Source organism: Pan paniscus, chromosome 1 (assembly GCF_029289425.2).
Source record: "Pan paniscus chromosome 1, NHGRI_mPanPan1-v2.0_pri, whole genome shotgun sequence".
In the NCBI taxonomy this organism is placed as follows: Eukaryota; Metazoa; Chordata; class Mammalia; order Primates; family Hominidae; genus Pan; species Pan paniscus.
The window spans coordinates 189,643,456-189,665,828 of record NC_073249.2 but is presented as its reverse complement, the minus strand read 5'-3'; the positions used below and the strand labels follow the sequence as shown (position 1 = coordinate 189,665,828).

The 22,373-nt window shown below is 37.4% G+C and overlaps 1 non-coding gene across 1 annotated transcript; it reads left to right on the top strand.

The window, feature by feature from the left end:
• The first annotated feature begins 19,830 nt into the window (after positions 1-19,830).
• LOC112438315 (U6 spliceosomal RNA) lies at positions 19,831-19,937 on the top strand. The gene has a single exon (XR_003026769.1). It is a non-coding gene; the product is annotated as a U6 spliceosomal RNA (small nuclear RNA).
• The last annotated feature ends 2,436 nt before the right edge of the window (positions 19,938-22,373 follow it).

Below are 22,373 nucleotides of genomic sequence, written 5' to 3'. Positions count from 1 at the left end.
GTTGGTTCAGTGGTTATAATACATGTACCACACTGATGTGGGATGTTGATGGTGGAGGAGGCTATATGTGTGAGAGGTAAAGGGGTATATCGGAAGTCTGTACTTTCTACTAAATTTTGCTGTGAACCTATAACTTCTCTAAAAAGTAAAGTCTACTGATTTTTTAAAAGACATAAAATGTTTCAAGTGTGATGACAATGTCAACCCACAAATCCAGAAGCTTAGCAAATCCCAAGCAATATAAACACACACACACACACACACACACACACACACACACCTCTGCCTTTACCACCATCACCAAAACACATAATAATAAAATTTCTGGAAAACAAAATTAAAGAGAAAATCCCAAAACGACCAAAAAAAGATGCATATAGGTAGGGGAATTAAAATAAAAAGATAAGAATGATCACTGCTTTACCACTAAATACAATGCAAGCCAGAAGGCAATGGAGACCTTAAAGTGCTAAAAGAAAAACAACCCATCACCCTAAGTCGGAATTCAGAAATCATTCAAAAATGAAGGTGAAATAGAGAAATTTTGAAATAAATAAAAGCTGAGAGAATTCATCACCAAGCTAAAGAAGAATGGTACCAGATGGAAGATAAGATCCTCATCAAGGAATAAAGAACACCAAAAATGGTAGTATATATGAGTAAATGTAAAATACTTTCTCCTTAATTTTTAATTTATTTAAAAGAAAAATGACTGTTTAGAGCAAAAATAATAGCATTGCATTGTGGGAGTTAACATATGTAAAAATAAAATAAATGTCAAAAATAGAGCAAAGGAGGGAGGAAATGGAAGTATACCGTTGTAAGATTATTACATTGTATGTAAAGTGGAATAATATTAATTCAAGGTAGGCTTTGTTAATTTAAGAGTGCATATTGCAATTCCTAGAGTAACCATCTAAAAAGAGATGTAGATAAAAAGCTAGTAGATGAGATAAAAAATATAATGTTAGAAATTCCCATTAATTTAAAGAAAGAAGAAAAGAAAAATAAATAAAAGGGGAAAAATAGATATCAAATTGCAAAATGGTACATTTCAACCCAACGAAATCAATAATTACATTAAATGTAAGTGGACTAAACACTCCAATTAAAAGGCAAAAATTGATCACTTAAAGAAATAACACTCAACCATATCCTATTTATAAGATACCCACCTTAAATGTAAAAATACAGAGAGGTTAAAAGTAAAAGGATAAATAGAAGATATGTTGTGAAAGACAAAGTAGATTCAACACAAGAACTATTAATAGAGATAAGAAGGGAGAAAATTTTTGCAATCTACTCATCTGACAAAGGGCTAATATCCAGAATCTACAATGAACTCAAACAAATTTACAGGAAAAAAAAACCCCATCAAAAAGTGGGCAAAGGATATGAACAGACGCTTCTCAAAAAAAGACATTTATGCAGCCAAAAGACACATGAAAAAATGCTCATCATCACTGGCCATCAGAGAAATGCAAATCAAAACCACAATGAGATACCATCTCACACCAGTTAGAATGGCAATCATTAAAAAGTCAGGAAACAACAGGTGCTGGAGAGGATGTGGAGAAATAGGAACACTTTTACACTGTTGGTGGGACTGTAAACTAGTTCAACCATTGTGGAAGTCAGTGTGGCAATTCCTCAGGGATCTAGAACTAGAAATACCATTTGACCCAGCAATCCCATTACTTGGTATATACCCAAAGGATTATAAATCATGCTGCTATAAAGACATGTGTACATGTATGTTTATTGCAGCACCATTCACAATAACAAAGACTTGGAACCAACCCAAATGTCCAACAATGATAGACTGAATTAAGAAAATATGGCACATATACACCATGGAATACTATGCAGCCATAAAAAATGATGAGTTCATATCCTTTGTAGGGACATGGATGAAGCTGGAAACCATCATTCTCAGCAAACTATCACAAGGACAAAAAACCAAACACCGCATGTTCTCACTCATAGGTGGGAATTGAACAATGAGAACACATGGACACAGGAAGGGGAACATCACACACTGGGGCCTGTTGTGGGGTAGGGGGAGGGGGGAGGGATAGCACTGGAGATATACCTAATGTTAAATGACGAGTTAATGGGTGCAGCACACCAACATGACACATGTATACATATGTAACTAACCTGCACGTTGTGCACATGTACCCTAAAACTTAACGTATAAAAAAAAAGGGACATTTCATATGAGAAAAGAGTCAATTAAGCAAGAAGACAGAACAATCCTAAATGTGTATGTATCTAATAACAGAGTTTCAAAACGATGAAGAAAAACTGACAGAACAAGACCTGTGTGCTTCACTTCATGTAATTTATATCTTAATAAAAAATAAAATATATATTTGTAGAAGTTTAAAAAAAAAAAGAAAAAGACAGGCTCTCTGTCTCAGGAATAGGTCTAGGGCTTAAGGTCAAGGCCTAATCAGTCACCATCTTGACACAGTCTCAGAGGGGTGGGCCAGAGCTCTCAAATACCTCCTGCCTGATACCAGGGAGAGCTGGCAGCTGGGTCAGGACAGAGCCAATAGTCACAGGTGAGAGATAAGCAGGGCAGGGTGCCAGACAGTGCTCAACCCCCTCCATAGGCTGGTAGATAACATGTGGGAGGGAGCACAGATGATCTAATTTCCTGTTTCAGCATTTTTGTTTTCTTCATAATAGTTAACTACAGTTTGTAATCATTGCATCTATCTGTGTGTTCATGATTTAGTGTCTGTCTCACCCTGGGTCTGTAAATCCCATGAGGGCAGAAACCAGGTCTGTCTTTTTCATGATCTTATCCTAAGCCTTGGATACAGTGGCTGACATGTCGGAGCACCCTTGATAACTGGTCATTGGATAAAGGAGTAAATAAACGAATGAATGAGGGAAGAATAGAAAGGAATGGAAGAAAGGAGGGAGGGATACATTTTCTACTTTCCCTAGAAGAGCTAAGGCAATGTCATAAAGAGCATGAGGTCAAAAATACAAACCCTCGGGTCTCTTTTGCCAGCCCAAAATTTCCTAATAACTCCTGAAACCCCTTGCTAGGCTGCCCTAGCCCTGTTTCTTCCCTGCCACCTGAGCTCCTGACCTCTCTATCAAGCCCAGTAGCTGAGCAGCAGGACCCTCTGAGGACCATGAGATCTCGGTCAAAATCCTCTTCTGCTTCCTGTAAGGACAACCTCCTCTCTCTAGACTTCAGTGTGTCCTGCACTAAATTAGACTTTTGCCTGCCAGAGCACAATCTCAGCTGCCTGAGAAAGGAATGCACAGTCATTGATCAAAGACTCTTACCTTAATTTGCTGCCCCCACCCCCAACCCCATCTCCACAATGAGCCATTTTCCAGACAATAGCCATCATCACTGCCTTTGTGCAGGCCCAGGCATCCTGAAATTGAGCTTCCAATTTCCTTGTAGACATGCACAGGAAATGGAAAATCTATGCTAGTCCCCGGAGGCACATTGACAATTGATTCCAAAGCACACTGGGTGCCCACTCCCCAGGAGGGAGAGGGGACAGGTGACCTGGGCCAGCCTGGGAGAAGTCTAGCTCCCATGACCAGTTCTCCAGGGTAGGAGGACTAGCATCTCCCTGGGGTCTGAGGGCCCCCTTAACCGCTCTACTTATATCACCCACCCACTCACTGCTGTGCAGGGCAGGACAGGGCACTATTGCTGGGGTCATCCCAGGAAACATCCCAGGTCACATCCCTATGACCCTGAGTCCCAGAGTCCTGTTTGCAGGAGGGTCCCTTTGATTCCTGGAAGGACAAAGATTCAGGGGACTAGAACTCTGAAAAGGAAGGTAGACAATGGATGCCCTATCTAGGAAAAAGCCCTTGAAATTACCAAGTCATGCTGAGGTAGGAGACACACCTTTATTCCATTCCCCAAAAGACAGCCTGCAGACGCTTCTGACTCATACGTCTGAAAACATCATTTCTCCTGCTTAAACCTCTGACCATGGGTAGAGGGTATCCACAGCTGTGTTGAACATAACTTAAATATTTTGAGACAGTCAGGGAAATTTGATTAGGGACTGGGTTATTAGAAAATAGAAAGGATTTATTGTTAATTTTGTTAGGTGTGATAATATCACTGTCGTTGTGTAAGAAAACATCCATATTTTTTAGAGATATATGCTGCTAGAGTGTCAGTACACGGTATCTGAAATTTGTTTTCAAACACTTTAGTGCAGAAAAACAAAAAGGAAAGAAAAACTATCATAAAGCAGAATCCAGTTTCAACAAGATGAGATGCTCAGACTGAGAAATAATATCTGCCACAGGCAGGGGAGAGGCAGCTGGGGTGGAGGTGGAGGGAGTGACAGGACACCAGCCATACATTTGCCATCCTGGCTGGTCCCTCACCTGCCAGACAAATGTCTACTTTGCCCTTCAGGCCTACTTCAAAGAATACCTTAGTTATCATTGACTAACTAGGAGTTGATATGTTCTTAAACAATTCAGCCTTTTTTATTTATTCTGTTGCTGCTCTAGGACAAACCAAAAAATAAGAACTATGAGGGCCTCGTTCTAACAATTGCTGCTATGAATTCACTTTTATATGAAAGTCCCAACTTTCTGGCTGGATGTGGTGGCTCATGCCTGTAATCCCAGCACTTTGGGAGGCCGAGGCGAGCAGATCCATTGAGGTCACGAGTTCAAGACTAGCCTGGCCAACATAGCGAAACCCAGTCTCTACTAAAAATACAAAAAATTAGCTGGGCGTGGTGGCATGTGCCTGTAATTTAAGCTACTAGGGAGGCTGAGGCAGGGGGATCACTTTGAACCTGGGAGGCAGAGGTTACAGTGAGCTGAGATTGTGCCACTGCCCTCCAGCCTGGGCGACAGAGCAAGACTCTGTTGAAAAAAAAGAAAAAAAAGTATTGACTTTCTATTTTAGACTCAAATAAGCAATTTATCCTCTTCTTACTTTCAAGTAGAAAGGGATATTAATAGGTGCCATTTATTGGATGTCTACCACATGCCAGGCACTGTGCCAAGTACTGTGCATGCATCATCTCATTCATCGTCACAACCACCCCATGAGCTAGGGCTGTATTACCCCCATATTTCAGATCCCAGTTGGAATCACTTGTACAAGCCCACACAGAGGGTAAGCACTTGAGTTAGGATCTGACGTCAAGCTCTGTAACACCAAAGGCACTGCTCAAGCATTGTACTCTCTCACCTCTCACTTCTCACCAAACACCTGGACAAACGACTTATACATTTGGGGGCCATAGGGAAGAGCTGGGAGTTTGTGGCCTGGAGGGCCAGAGAGAAAAAACAGAGACCAAGTTCCAAAGGACAGCTGCTAGAGAGCTGGTAACCTCGGGGAAACTCTCTGCTCTAACCAAGAGAGGGAAAGAGAAAACACCACCTGCAAGGGGCTCCCAGCCCACGGAGAGTAACTGCTTCCTGGACAGCTCAGAGCAGCTGCTCAGAAGCCTCCAGGAGAGGGCTCCTGGCTGGGAGCACTCCAGGTGGCTGGGACCACTTCCCTGAAAACTTAGCCCACTTTGGGGCCAGCACTCTGTTTGTCAGCTAAGGGCTGAAAACTGGGGGTTTCAATAAGTGAAAATGGGAACACAAATTTGAGGCTCCATGAATATAATTCTAATTGGGCATAATCCTTTGTTTAGGGATTTTCTTGTTTTATGGTAATAATTTGAGTCAAAATTTTTGTGTGAGTTTGGTTATTTCTGTAGGATTTAAATTTTTATCAGTAACTAAATATTTTACCCAATGTGCTGTGATAGGGGTGTGCTGTCAACACAGAATGCAAAGTTCCAATGTAGGCGTTGAACGTGTGGCTCACGCAAAGAATCTGATATTCCAACTGAAGCGAAATTTATTGAGAAATAAGGAAGGGCTGCTAGTCTACAATTCTCTGTTTTCTGTTTCTGATTTTTTTTTTGTTTTTTTTTTCTTAAAAAAGGACTCCGAGATTTCCCCAGGAATTTATGAGAATTGCTTGTAGTAATTTAGGATGGAGGTTAGAAATAAGAAAGGATTGCTAGTCTATAATTCCCTGTGTTTCCTGTTTCTGTATTTTTTTTTTTCTTAAAAAAGGACTCCAAGATTTCCTCGGGAATTCGTGAAAATTGTTTGTAGTAATTTAAGATGGAAGTTAGTGAATGTAACATGAATGAGGAATTGGAAGCTCTAACAGGTGTGGGATTTCAGCTGAAATATTAGGAATGATGCATGAGCTCATGGGAATTGTCCAGTTTGAATTTCTGAGTGAATGTGTCCTATTGCAATGTGGATTTCAGTTAGCTGGCATTTGTTTTGGTTGAGATCCTTCATTGGCTATGTTTCTCTGATAAGAGTTTGGAGAAACACCAAAACTACAGTAATAAATGGCTAAGACAATAGAATTAGCACCAGAACTTTACTCACTGCCCTAAAATATCTCCCCATGACCCCAGGTTCTACAGCCTTCCAAAATCAACCTTCTCCTTAGAAGCTAGATAGTGATAGTCCAAGTCCTCAGGCGGCTTACCTGAGAGAAAGCCTGGCTGTTTATCAGGTTTGTCTCCCCCTGAGATCTCTGGAAATCCCCCAAGGAATGCTTCTGTGTCTTACAAAGCAGCCCTGATCATCACTTGAACGTCAAGGAGCTGCCTGGCTTTTGGGCAACCTGTACCTTCATCCCTGTGTTGCATTTCTCTGGATTATTTGTGCTCTCTCAAAAGTCCCATCCTAAATTCCCCCAGAGAACAGTGAAAACCAGGTTGTAACATTTAACACAATATTACTGAAGGTGCATGGGGGACAGACCGGGATTGCAGTGCGGAGTGCTGGCTCTCTCTCTCACTCTCTCTCTCTGTCTCTGTCTCTCTCTCTGTCTCTCTCTGTCTCTCTCTGTCTCTCTCTCTCTCTCTCTCTGTCTCTCTCTCTCTGGGCTCCAGCCTGACACTGTGCACATAGAATTGCTTTGTCTCTATCTTCCCAACATGAGTGTAGATCCTCCTCCCCATCCCAGTCTTCTGTGGGGTCCAGCAACAGAGAAAATGATATCTCCAGTCTCTGCTTCCCATGAACTGCAAACAGCTAACTCAGCCCAAAGTGGAGACACACTGTTAACATCACGATGAAGAGAGGTTTCATTCTTCACTGCCCTGCAAATTCCATTTCAGAAAAGAATGTTTTTGGCTTACAGTTGTTAAACCAAAGTCTCATTAAACTATTTGCCTTAAGATATAATTTGCCCATAAGTAAGATACAAATCTCCCCCCTTGGAGAAACAGGAAGTCATCAGTTTTGAAAACAGCTCCTTCTCCTGCCACTTCTAGCCATCAACATTGAGGTCCGCCTTTATGATTTGGAGGTTATCTCCAGGCCCAGCAGCTGAGAAGGACCTGCGGTGCCTACGCCACATTCTGTTTGTGGTCTGTCCTTTTGTACCTGTTTCCCCAAGGGGTACATCCTATGTTTTTGCCCTGTGCCCCAAAAATGCCTTTGTACACAGTGATTCCCTGCGAGGTACAGGATGCCTGGAGGAATGGGGAGTTTTGCATCAGGTTGGGTAGGCAAACTAGAGGAAAAGCCTTTGAGTGCTGCTGGAGGCAGCATTTGTGGTCCAAGGAGAGGAAAGGAGCAACAACATTGGCAGTGAGACTGTGATAAAAGGAAAGACAATCAGTATGGTTTGGCTCATGTGGAAAGAGGAGAGCCAGGGCAGACCTCTTGACAGCACCCCAAAGCCAGCAACTTCTGAAACTCATCTTTGTATCATTGCATTGTGTTTTGTTCACAGGGGGCCTTGGCTTTGGTGTTTCTGGGAAATGTTTGAGTTTTCTCTTTTGAAAATATTTCAAGCTCCTTGCCCCGATGTGTCTTAATCTATGCTTCTCAAACTGGGACACATTTTCCTACTTGCCAGGGGAATGGAGCCGCGTGCTAGAGCATACGTGAAGCCACAGAATACCACATATTGATGGTATGTGGATTTAATTAAAACAATGGCCTGGGGGCAGAGTGTGTGCCATTTTGGACTTTTTTACACAACTTTGTCACAAGGCAAAGTCATCAGCCTTCTGCTTTTCCATTTCATCTAATTTCATGTTTTCTTTTTTATGAAAGATTGAAGTTTACTTTTTTTGAAGTTTTCATCAAAGTAATTCATGAACACAGTTTTAAAATATAATCATATAAAAAAACTTCTCATGACAAATCATCATGCCCCCCCATCCCACCCATTCCCCAGCCTCCCTTCCCCCAAGGTAATTATTTATCATTCTTTATAACTTTTCTACTAGTTAGCTCCATGTTTCCAAATAATATGCTTAAACTGCTGTTTATTGATCCATGCATTTGACCTTCTCTATTTATTTTGAATTATGATGGATATGGGTTTGGCTCTTTCATTCTCCCCATCTGCATTTCCTCTTACAGCAATTTCACTACTATTTTTTGTTCAATAATTTATGCTGTAAAATAGACATTGACTGATAGCCACCTAACATCCATTTTCTTTCCTCTTGGAACTGTACCTTGATTCCCATTTGGAATGGAAACCCATCCATTTCCCTAGTCAGTGGAAACTTTCTTGAAGAGCTGACCCCGTCTCCATCCACAAGGGTGGGTTCTGATTGGCTGAACCCCAACCCTCAAGCTATAGTGACTGGTTCAAGAAAAGGCAGGTTACCCAACATCAACCAATGAGAGGTCTGCTGGAGGAAAGTGAGAGCATGCATTTCCTTGTTTTTCTGCAGAACTGGAGAAATATTCTTTCCCTGATGGACATGAATGAGGAAAATTAAAGTCCCTAAGTGCTGGAAACCATCTTGCAACTCTGGGGAAAGCCAGTCTTACTTTAAATAGATACTGCAGAAGGCCAAGAGGAGAAATTAAAAGATTTCAGAGGGCCCCTGAATCAAACCTCATCTGTAGGCTAAACTGCCTTCTGTCAAATATGCAACAGAAATACTGTAATTTCCTTTATGGTTTAAGCCACTTTGAGTTTTTAGTTACTTGCAAGGAAGAGATTCCTTACCAACATAAGGGTTTATATCAATATGATACACAACAAATTATTTGTGATTTCATTGCAGAGTTAATTGGTGTATGGTTACAATTCCTTTCATGTGCAGCATTCTGATGGTCTTAAAAAACTAATCATTATTTTTACTTGCAAAATTTTCCATATGCATATCCTTAATTCTTTCCCCATACTCATCTCCAACCTCCTTCTTCATGCTCCACTAGTGGCCTCTGAGCTGTCAGCCTGAGCCTTCTCTTCACCACTCTCCTGAGTTAAATCCACCTATTGCTGGATCCCATGACTTCTTTTTTAGATTACTCAGGATTTACTGGAACGTTTTCTCAAAGCTTCCTATGAAAAAGTGCCAAATTGTCTATGAATGAATGAAGATGTCTTAACTTTGACCTCACACTTGACTGTTAGCCTGGCAGGGTGTAAAATTCCCAGTTGAGAATTATATTCTGTAAGATTTTTGATGCTATTGTTCAATTGCTTTCTGGTATTCAGTGTTGCTACTGAGAAGTCTGGTGTCTTTCTAATTATATTCTTTTCTATGTGACATCTTTTGCATTATTTTGCTCTTTGGGAACTTTTAGGGGACACCTAGTTCTTGGCTTTAAATCCTCTCTATGATATACCTCAATGTGGTGTTTTTTAATTCTCACTGGGATGTGTCCACTATGGGCCTTTCAATACATAGCCTGGCTGGTGTTCTTCATTTTGGAAAAAAAAATGTTCTTAGATTATTTCGTCTGTTTCTGTCCCTATGTTTCCAGTCTTCTTTCTTTTTTTTTCTTCTTTCTTTATTATCTTCTGTCTGGAATCTTATTATTCAGATGTGGAATTTCTAGGCTTTATTCTTCATGTCTCTCCTCATCATTCTCATATTTTTCAACTCTTTATCTTTTTTTCTGCCTTATATTTCCTTGATTTTGTCTTCCATTTTTAAAATTTAGCTATTATTTTTATTTCCACAAGCTCATTGTGGTATCTTGCTCTTGTTTTATAGATGCAATACTTTATTATAGTCCTCTGAGAATATTTATTAGAATTGAGGTGGTAGTTACTTTGGAAGTTTTTTCTTTTCCCTATATTATCTCTGTGGGGTTTTTTTTTTCATTTTCTTTTATCAAAGACTTTTATCAATTGTCTTGTGACCTTTGACCATCTGCCTGCATTTAAGAAATAGCTGAAAACTCAGAGGCCTGGGCAAGGTTCATGTAAGCTGGACTTATGTTAGGGTGGTAAGGAATGATGACAGCCATCTCATTGGTGGATGCACAAAATATCAGTGAGTGACTACAGGATTTCAAAATATATTACAAAGCTATAGTAATCAAACAGCATGGTGATGGCATAAAAACAGACACATCAATCAATGGAATAGGACAGAGAGCCCAGAAATAAACCCACACTTCTACAATCAATTGATCTTTTTTCTTTAAATAGAGATGAGGTCCCACTATGTTACCCAGGCTGGTTTCGAACTCCTGAGCTCAAGCGATCCTCTCACCTTGGCCTCCCAAAGTGCTAGGATTACAGGCATGAGCCACTGCACCTGTCCTCAATCAATTGATTTTTGACAAAGGTGTCAAGAACACACAATAGGGAAAGGACAGTCTTCAATAAATGGTGTTGGGAAAACTGAATATCCGCATGCAGAGGAATGAAAATGGACTCATAGCTCATCTTTACACAAGAATCAATTCAAGATGGATTAAAAACTTAAACATAAGAAGACGTAGAAGGAAAGCTCCATGACACTGGCCTGGGCAATGACTTTGTAATGTGACCCCAAAAGCACAGGAAACAAAAGCAAAAACAGACAAATGGGATTGCATCAAATGAAGAAGCTTCTGCATAGCAAAAGAAACAACACGGTGAAGAGACGACCACTAATTGGAAGAAAATATTTTAAATCATATATCAGATAAGGGGCTTATATCCAAAATGTGCAAGGAACTAAAATTACTCAACAACAAAAACAACAAAAAACAAATAACCCAATTTTTAAAATGGGCAAAGTACCTAAACAGACATTTCTCAAAAGAAGACATACAAATGGCCAACAAGTAAATGAAAAAAATGCCCAACATCTCTAATCCTCAGGGAAATGCAAATTAAAATCACAATGAGATAGCAACTCACACCTGTTAGAATGACTATTATCATAAATATGAATGATAACAAGTATTGGCAAGGATGTGGAGAAAAGAGAACACTTGTACACTGTTAGTGGTGTTGTAAATTAGTACAGCAATTTTGGGAAAAGTATGGGGGGGTTCCTCAAAAAGCTAAAAATAGAATTACCATGTGATCCATGCTATAGTATAGATATTTGACCCTCCAAACCTCATGCTAAAATTTGATCCCCAATGTTGGAGGTAAGGCCTAATGGGGGATGTTTGAGTCTTGGGGGTGGATCCCTCATGAATGGCTTGGTGCCCTCTTACTGGTAACAAGAAAGTTCTCACTCTCTTAGTTCCCACAAGAGCCCCCAAGAGCTGGTTCTTGTGGTCTTGCTTTGCTGCCCAGGCTGGAGTGCAGTGGCAACATCTGCTTCCCAGGCTCAAGGGATCCTCTTACCTCAGCCTCCTGAGTAACTGGGACCACAGGTGTGTGCCACCATGCCTACCTAATTTTTTATTTTTAGTAGAGATGAGGTCTCACTATGTTGTCCAGGAGGATCTTGAAACTCCTGGGCTTAAGTGAGCCTCCTACCTTGGCCTCCCAAAGTGCCGGGATTACAGGTGTGAGCTACCACACCCGGCCTTAAACAGCTGATTCTTAAAAAGAGCCTCCCACTTTCCCCTCTCTCTTTCTTTCTCTCTCACTGTGTGATCTGTACACACTGGCTCCTCTTTGCCTTCTACCATGAATGGAGGCTTCCTGAGGCCCTGTCAGAAGCAGGTGCTGGAGCCATGCTTCGTGTACAACCTGCAAAACTGTGAGCCAAATAAATCTCTTTTTTTATAAATTACTCAGCCTAGGTACTCCTTTATAGCAACACAAGTGGAGTAAGAAAATCTGACAATCTCACTTCTGGTTATACACCCAAAGGGAATGAAATCAGTATGTTGAAAAGATATCTGCACTTCTGTATTCATTGCAGCAATAGCCAAGACACAGAAACAACTACAGTGCTCATCAATGGATGAATACATTTTCAAAATGTGGTATGCATACACTATGAAATATTATTCAACTTTTAAAAAGCAGGAAATTCTGTCATTTGTGACAACAAGGATGAACCTAGAGGACATTATGCTAAATGAAATAAGCCAGCCAGGCACAGAAAGACAAATACTGCATGATCTCAGTTATATGTGGAATCTAAAGAAATTGAACTCATAGAAGAAAAGAGTAGCATGGTGGTTGCCAGGGCCTAGGAGAAAGAGGTGGTGGGCAGGTAAAGAGGAGATATTGGTCAAAGGGTACAAAGTTCCAGTTTGAGAGGGGGAATAGGTTCTGATGCTCTATTGCACAGCATGGTGACTATGGTTAATAATTATGTACCACATAGTTCATATAACTAAAAGAGTGGACTTTGAATGCTTTTACCACAAAGAAATGATAACTATTTTAGGTGATGGATGTGTTGGTTAGCTTGATATGATCACTCCACAAAGTATACATGTATTAAAACACCACATTGTACCCCATAAATATATATAAGTATTTTTAACGAAAAATAGAATAAAAGAAATCATTGTCTGGAGGTCTTTTTCTGGGGCAATTCAGTTTCTGCAGAGAAAAACATTCTGTCTTTCTACTTTGTTAAGGGTGGGGAAAGCAGAGGGAAGGGAGGCTGACGGTACAACTCAAGCGTGTCCAACCTGCAACCTGCAGACTGCATGCATCCCAGGATGGCTTTAAATGCACCCCAATACACATTCGTAAACTTTCTTAAAACACTATGGGATTTTTTTGCAATTTTTTTAGCTCATCACCTATCGTTAGTGTTAGTATATTTTATGTGTGGCCCAAGACAATTCTTTTTCTTCCAATGTGGCCCAGGGAAGCCAAAAGACTGGACACCTCTGGTATAATTATTTCATCTGTAGATTCATTGTCTCCATCTCCATGCCCCATCTCATTTCCAAACTTCTTGGGCTGAATTTGTACAAAGAATAAACTTTCAGTTTCCTTCTTGGGGTTAGCGGATCATATAAGAAGGGATGTCTGTCTTCTGGCATTGAGTACACAGAATTGGGAAATAGGGTTTGGAGAGGGGTTCAACTCTTCCACTACAGAGTCTTCCAAAAAATCCCCCAGTTTGTAGCTCTACCCATCACCCAAAGCCTGCTCAGTAACCAGTATCTCTGCCTCCTAGGTCTTTCTAAAATCCTGTGGGGATGGGTCAGCTCACTTCTCATCCACATCCTACTCTGCACATACTGAATACAGGGGCCTTTTGTGTAGTGATGGATCAGTTGCCCTTCTTCCATCAATTTGTGTCTTCTGAAGATTTATTGAAATCTCTCATCCACTGATGCCCCCTCTCCCATTTTTGTTTTGTCCTTGTGAGTTCATGACTATTTTATTCATTTTTCAAATTTTATTAGTCATTTTTAAATGAGAAGAAAAAAGATAAATGTGCATGGTCAATCCATTATTTTAACTGGAGTTTTCTAAAACCTTTTCTATTTGCAGACAGTGATTGTAAAAACAAGTACTTTTGTGTTTCCCGGAGCTCAGTTGTATTAACAGTATAGTTAGAACTAGGATTAGAGCCAATGATCAGAGAATGTGCCAAGACTGCAGAAAGCACAAATGGCAGTGATATTGCTGCCCACACAGCTAGGTCAGGCCACCAGACTAAAAACAGGGTAGGGTGGAATTTCCACAGAGGTCACACAAAAATGCAGACCTAGATTTTTCAAAGTAAATGTATCGTCTTTTCTTTTAACTTTTGACACAAAAAAAGTTTCTTGTACAAATCATTCAAAATCCTAACAAAAATGCACTTCATTAAATATTTTATTTACAAAATGTGGAAATACGCTCATTTCAACATCTGGCCATAATGGATTCCTGGCATTTTATGGTCTGAGTTTCATTATTCTTATATCATTTCATAATGCAATGATTTTTAAATTGCATGTTCAAATGGGACCATGGATCAGTAGTTAAAATAGGAAATCTGAAGTAAAATTTGAAATTAGTAGGAAAATGCCACCCACATAATGATCAAAACTCAGAACTCTAAAGTATCAAGGGTGTCATATCCTTATCCTAGTCACTGAAGTTTCCCACAAAGATTTGAGAATGAAGATACTACCACAATGTAGCAGCAATTGGGGGAAGGGCAGGATGGCCTAAAACTTATTTAAAATATGAGTTTTATTGTTGTGGACCACAACTGAGCCTAAACTAGCATCTCCATTTCAGAAAAACCTGGAGCAATAGCTGTGTGAAACTATCATTCTTGAAGGGATATTTTAAACCTAATATACAATCTATTAGGGGAGTTAAATTATAAAATAGTAACAATATGAAAAACCTATAGAGAAAATGCCAAAAAAATAGTGTCAATACCAACAAAGAAATTCAGCACTGAAACTGGATTTCTCTTACATTACTGGTGGGAAGGCAAATGACACAACCACTCTGAAAAATAGTTGGTCAACTTCTTAAAACATTAAGCATTTACTGACCATTGATGGCAGCAATCACATTCCTAGGCATTTATCTCAGATAAATGAAACTTATGTCCACACAAAAACTTGTACCTGGTTGTTCATAGCAGGATTATTTGTAATAGCCAGAAACTGGACACAACCAAAATGTCCTACAATCTGTGAATGGTTAAACAAGCCAAGGTGTATCATGGAATACTACTTAGCAATAAAAAAAAAACTGTCAATACACACAACAACATGGATGGTTCTCAAAGCATTATGCTGAGTGAAAAAAAAAATCCCCAAAGGTCACATACTGTATGATTCTATTTGTACAAAGTTCTAAAAGTAACAAAATTATGTAGGTGAAGAACATATTTGTGGTTGCCAGGGGTTAGGGAGGGGAAGAGGTGTAGGCAGGAAGGTGGGTGTGACTTTAAAAGGGTAGCACAAGTAATCTTTGTGTTGATGGAACAGGTCTGCATCATGATTACAATTGTGGTTATATGAATCAATACATGTGATAAAATTGCCAAGAACTAAATACACACCTTTGGTTCTATATAATAGATAAATTGCCTACATTAAAAAATATAAGGATCTCAAACAAACAACCTAAATTTAAACATTGGGGAACTAGAAAAACAAGAATAAATTAAGTCCAAAGTTAGCATAAGGAAGGAAATAATAAAGATCAGAGCAGAAATAAATCAAATCGAGAATAGAAAAACAATAGAAACAAATTATCTAAACTAAGATTTGGTTTATTGAAAAGATAGACAAAATTGGCAAACCCTTAGCTAGACAGAATACGAAAAAAAGAAAGAAGGCTCAAATAAACTCAGAAATGAAAGAAGAGACATTACAATGAGTACTTCAGAAATTTAAAAAAAAATCATAAGGGACTATTATGAACATGTATGCACCAACAAATTGGATAACCTAGAAGTAGATAAATTCCTAGAAATATACAACCTGCCAACACCGAATCAACAGGAAATAGAAAGCCTGAAAATATTAATAACAAGTAAGGAGATTAAATAAGTAACCAAAAGCTTGGCAACAAAGAAAAGCCAAAGACCAGATGGCTTCACTGCTGAATTCTATCAAATATTATACCATTCCTTCTTAAACTCTTCCCAAATAAATAAATAAATAAATAAAGGAAGACTTCCTTACTCATTTTATGAAACCAACATTACCCAATACCAAATCCAGACAAAGACACCACAAGACACCACATGAAAAGAAAATTACAGGCCAATATTCCTAATTCATTATTATAGATGCAAAAATCTTCAATAAAATACTAGCAAACCATGTTCAATAGCACATTAAAAGGATTATAGCCCATGACCAAGTGGGATTTATCCCAAGGATGCAAGGATGGTTCAACATATGCAAATCTATAAATGTGATAATACCACATTAATGGAATAAAGGACAAAACATATGACTATCTCAATAGATCAGAAAAACATTTGACAAAATTCAATATTCATTTCTGATTTAAAAGAAAAACTCAGACAGGTGCAGTGGCTTATGCCTGTAATCCCAGCACTTTAGGAGGCCAAGGTGGGAGGATCATTTGAAGCCAGGAGCTCAAGAGCAGCCTGGGAAATATCACAAGACTTTGTCTCTACAAAAAAAAATTAGAAATTGGCCAGGCATGGTGGTGCATGCCTATAGCCTTAGCTACTCAGGCGGTTGAGGCAAGAGGATCATTTGAGCCAAGGAGTTCAAGGCTGCAGTGAGCTATAACTGTGCCACTGCACTCCAGCCTTGATGACAAGGTGAGATTCTATCTCAAAACAAACAAAAAAACTTTCAACAATATAATGAATGTACCTCAACATAATAAAGGCCAAACATGACAAGCCCACAGCTAACATCATAGACAATGGGAGAAAACTGAAAGATTTTCCTCTAATATCTAGTAAAATGCAAGGATGCTATCTTACCACCACTATTCAACATAGTACTAGAAGTCCTAGCCAGAGCATTAGGAGGAGAAAAATAAATACAAGGCATCTAAATCAGAAAGGAAGAAGTAAAATTGTTTCTGTTCACAAAGGATATGATTAGATATGTAGAAAATCCTAAAGACTCAATAAAAAAACTGTTAGGCCTAATAAATTCAATAAAGTTGCAGGATACAAATTCAACATATGAAAATTGGTGGTGTTTCTACAAACTAACAATAAACTACCTAAAGAGGAAATTAAGAAAACAATCTCATTTACAACAGCATCAAAAAGAATAAAATACTTAGAAATAAACTTAAGCAAGAAGTCATTATTCAAAAAAGATACTTGCACACACAAGTTTATAGCAGCACAATTCACAATAGAAAAATTGTGGAACCAACCCAAATGCCCATCAATCAAAGAGTGGATAAAGAAACCCTAGCATATATATATATATATATATATATATATATATATATATATATGATGGAATACTATGGCATATATGGCATATATACATATATATATATATATATATATATATATATATATATATATATATATAATGGAATACTATGAAGCCATAAAAGGGAATGAATTAACAGCATTTGCAATGACCTGGATTAGATTAGAGACTATTATTCTAAGTGAAGTAACTCAGGAATGGAAAACCAAACATTATATGTTCTCACTGATATGTGGGAGCTAAGCTATGAGGATGCAAAGGGATAAGAATGATACAATGGACTTTGGGGACTTGGGGGGAAGAGTGGGAGGGGGCAAGGGATAAAAGACAACAAATATGGTGCAGTGTATACTGCTCAGGTGATGGGTGCACCAGGTTCTCACAAATCTCCACTAAAGAACTTACTCATGTAACCACATACCACCTGTACCCCAATAACTTATGGAAAAATAAAATTTAAAAAAAGAGGTGAAAGACTTGTACACTGAAAATTATAAAACATTAATTATGAAAAATTTTTAAGCACACAGATAAATAGAAAGACAGCCCATGTTCATGGATTAGAAAGATTAATGTTGTTAAATATCCATGCTACCCAAAATGACCTATAGATTCAATGCAATCCTTATCAAAATTGCAATGGCATTCTTCACAGAAATGGGGAAAAATCCTAAAATTCACTTGGAACCAGAAAATAGTCTAAATAGTCACAGCAATCTTTAGAGCAAGAAGAACAAAGCTGGAACATCACACTTCCTAATTTCAAAGTATATTACAAAGCTACAGTAATAAAAACAATATGGTACTGGAATATAAACAAACATAGACCAATATGAAATAGAATAGAAAGTCCAGAAATAAATCCATGCATTTACAGAGTGCCAATGACACACAATAAAGAAGTATCTCAAATAAATGGGATTGGGAAACTTGGATATACATATGCAGAAGAATAAAATTGGACCTTATCTCATACCACATGCCAAAAATAGATCAACTTGAAATGGATTAAAGACTTATATGTAAGACCTGAAACTATAAAACTACTTAAAGAAAACATAGAGAAAATGCTTACTGACGTTGTTCTGAACAATGATTTTTTGGATTTCACTCCAAAAGCACAGGCAATAAAAGCAAAACTTGACAAGTGGGATTGCATCAAACTAAATACATCTGCACAATGAAGGAAACAATAGAGAGAAGATACAACCTATGAATGGGAGACAATATTCGCAAACCATATATCTGATAAAGTGTTATAAGGAGCTCACACAACTCAAGAGGAAAAAAGCAAATAACCCAATTTGAAAATGGGCAAAGGACCTAAATAGATATTTCTCAAAAGAAGATATAAAAATGGTTAATAGATATATAAAAAGATGCTCAACATCACTAATCATCATGTAAATGCAAATCAAAACCACAATCAGATATCACTTCACTTGTTAGAACGGCTATTATCAAAGACAAAAGATGGGTTTTGACAAGGATATAGAGAAGAGATAATCCTTGCACACTCTTGGTAAGAACGTAAATCGGTACAGCCATTATGGAAAACAGTATAGAGTTTCCTTTAAAAATTAAATATGATCCAGCAATCACACTCCTGGATATATATATCCAAAGGAAATGGAGTAAGTATCTCAAAGAGGTATCTGCACTCCCATGTTCACTGTAGCATTATTCACAATAGCCAAGATATTAAAATAACCTAAATGTTCCTCAACAAATGAATGGATAAATAAAATGTGGTGTATAAAAATAAGGAAATCCTGCTATTTACAACAAGGATAAACCCAAACGACATTATGCCAGGTGAAATAAGCCAGTCACAGAAAGACAAATAATGCATGATCTCTCATGTACTGAATCTAAAATAGTCAAACTCATAGAAGCAGAGAGTAGAATGGTGGTTGCCAGGGCCTGAGGGAAGAGAGAAATGGGAAGATGTTGGTCGATGAGTACAAAGTTTCAGTTATGCAAGATAAATAAGTTCTGGAGATCTAATGTACAACATTGTGACTAAAGTTAAAAAATAGTGTAAAAATGCTCCTCAACTTATGATGGGATTATGTCTCAATAAACCCATCATAAGTTTAAAATATTGTATGTCAAAAATGAGTGTTTTGTAGACCTAATTTGATACAAAACACAATATTCAAAAAATGCTGGCAACAGTACACTGTAGCGTATTGGTTGTTTCCCCTTGTTATTGCGTGGTTGGCTGGGAGGTGCAGCTTGCTGTCACCACCCAGCATCACAAGAGAATATCATAGCACATTTTGCTAGCCCAGGAAAAGATCAAAATTCAAAGTCCAAAGCATGATTTATATTGGAATGCATATTGCTTCTGCACCATCATAAACTTGAAAAATTATAAGTTAAACAATAATAAGTCAGGGACTGTCTACATTATATATTTGAAATTTGCTAAAATGGTAGATCTTAAGTGTTCTCACAAAAAAGAAGAAAAAAACAGAGGGAAAGAAAGGGAAAATAGAAATTAGAGGAAAAAAGGAAAGAAGGAAGAAAGGAAAAGAAAGAAAAATAGAAATGAAAGAGAGAGAAAGAAAGAAAATGGTAAGTAGGTGAGGTGATGCATGCTAATTAACTTGATTGTGGTGGTCATTTCATAATGTATACATATACTAAAACATCAAGTTGTACACTTCAAATATATAAAATTTTTATTTGTAAATTATACCTAAATAAATCTGTAAAGAAGTGTCTAAAGCCTCCTTTAATGTTGGTTTAAAATCACCTTGGGTGCTTGCTTTGGCAGCACATATACTAAAATTGAAAAACTAAGGAGAAGATAAGCATGGCTCCTGCTCAAGGATAACCCAAAAATTCATGAAGTGTTTCATATTTCCGGTATATCTGCTATGGAAAATAGCATGGCAGTTTCTCCAAAAAAAAAAAAAAAGAATTACCTTGTGATCTAGCAATTCCACTTCTGGGAATATACACATAAGGGTTGAAAGCAGGGTCTCCAAGAGATATTTGTACACCCAGGAGGCTCAATAGATACCTAGTAGAATAAATCCAAAGAGATCAACCCCAAGACATATTAAAATCAAATTGTCAAATTTAAAAACAAAGAGAAAATATTGAAAACTGCCATGGATAAACAACTTGTTCAATACAAGAAAACCTTTCATAAGACTATTAGCAAATTTTTCAAAGGAAACCCTTGCAGGCCACAAGGAAATGAAATTATATATTTTTAAGCTGGAAAAAAATTAAAATCTGCCAGCCAAAAATACTGTAATCGCAATTCTGTTCTTCCAAATGAAGGGATGATAAAAACTTTCCAAGACAAACAAAACCTGAGGAAATGTATCACCACTACACCTGCCTTACAAGAAATGCTAAAAGCACTCCTTCAAGCTGCAGGGAAAGATTGTTAAGTGGCAACATAAAAATATAAAACTCACTAGTAAATATAAGGCATACAGTCAAATTCAGAACATTCTTATATTGTAGCGGTGGTGTGAAAATCAATTATATCTTTAGTATGAAGGTTAAAGGCAAAACTATTAAAAACAACTGTAGCTACAATACTTTGTTAAGGAACACAAATTACAAAAGATAAAAGACATGTCAACAAAAACAAATTTGGTGGGAGAGTAAAAGTGTAGAATTTGTACAAGTGATCAAAATTAAGTTATCAGTTTAAATAGCCTGTTATCAGTATAAGATATTTTATGTAAGCCTCATTTTAAGTACAAATAAAAAATCCTTAGTAGATATACAAAAGAATAAAAAGAAAGAATTCAAAGCATACCACTACAGAAAATCATCAAACCATAGAGGAAGACAGTAATAGAGGAAGATAAAAACAACCAGTCTACAGAGTAACCAGAAAACAATTAACAAAATGTCAATAGTAAATCCTAGCCTATTTATAACTAATTTAAATGTAAGCGGGTAAAGTTCTTTAATCAAAAGATAACAAGTGGCTAAATGGATTTAAAAAAAGAAAAAAAGACCCAACTATGTGCTGCCTACAAGAGATTGATTTCACCACTAAGAACACAGGTCAACTGAAAGTTAAGGGATGCAAAAAGATGTCATGCAAACAGAAACCAAAAGTGAGTGGGAGTAGCTATACTTACACCAGAAGAAAAAAAAAAAAAAAGACTTGAAGTGAAAAACTTTAAAAGAGACAGAGGAGGTCATTCTATCGTGATGAAGGGGTCAATTTATTAAGAAGATATAACAATTGTAAATATATATGCAACCAACATTGGGTCACCTAAATATGTAAAGTAAATAATAAATCTGAAGGGAGAGATAGATTGCAATACAATAATAGTAGGAGACTTCAATACTTCACTTCAACATTGGATGGATCATCTAGACAGAAAATCAACATGGAAACATTGGACTTGAACACTTCAGACCAAATTGACCTAATAGATATTTATAGAACAATCTAGCTAATAACAACAGAATACACATTCTTTTCAAGTTCACACAGAACATTCTCCAGGATGGATCATATGTTAGGCTACAAAAGAAGTCTTAACAAATTTTAAAAGACTGAAATCATACTAAGTATCCTTTTGGACAACAATGTCATGAAATTAGATATCAATAATAGGAGGAATCTTGGAAAAATCACAAATATGTGAAAATTAAACAACAGTCTCCTGAGCAAACAATGAGTCAAAGAAGGCATTAAAAGGAAAATTTAAAATATTTCAAGACAAACAAAAATGAAAACATAATTTATCAAAATTTATGAGATGCAGCAAAAGCGGTCTTTAGAGGAAAGTTTACAGCAAAAAAAAAAAAAAAAAAATGCCTGTATCAAAAAAGAGTAAAGATCTCAAATAAACAGCATAATATTACACCTCAAGGTGTAATACAAGAGGAAAAACAAGAAGGACAAGGTAAGCCCAAACATAGCAGAAGGAAGAAAATAACAAAGATCAAACTAGAAATGACAAAGTAGAAACTAGAACAGCAATATTTTAAAAATCAATAAAACCAAGTAGTTTCTTAAGAGATAAACAAAACTGGCAAATGTTTAGCTAAACTAAATAAAAAAGAGAAGGCATATAAATAAAATCAGATATGAAAGAGGGAAAATTATAACAGATACCACAGAAATACAAAAGATCATAAGAAACTACTGTGAACAACTAAACCTAACAAATTGTATAACCTAGAAGAAACGGAGTAATTCCTAGAAGCATGCAACCTACCAAGGCTAAATCAAGAAGAAATAGGAAATCTGAACAGACCAATCATGAGAAAGATTGACCAGTAAAAGTCTCTTATCAAAGCAAAGCCCAGAATCT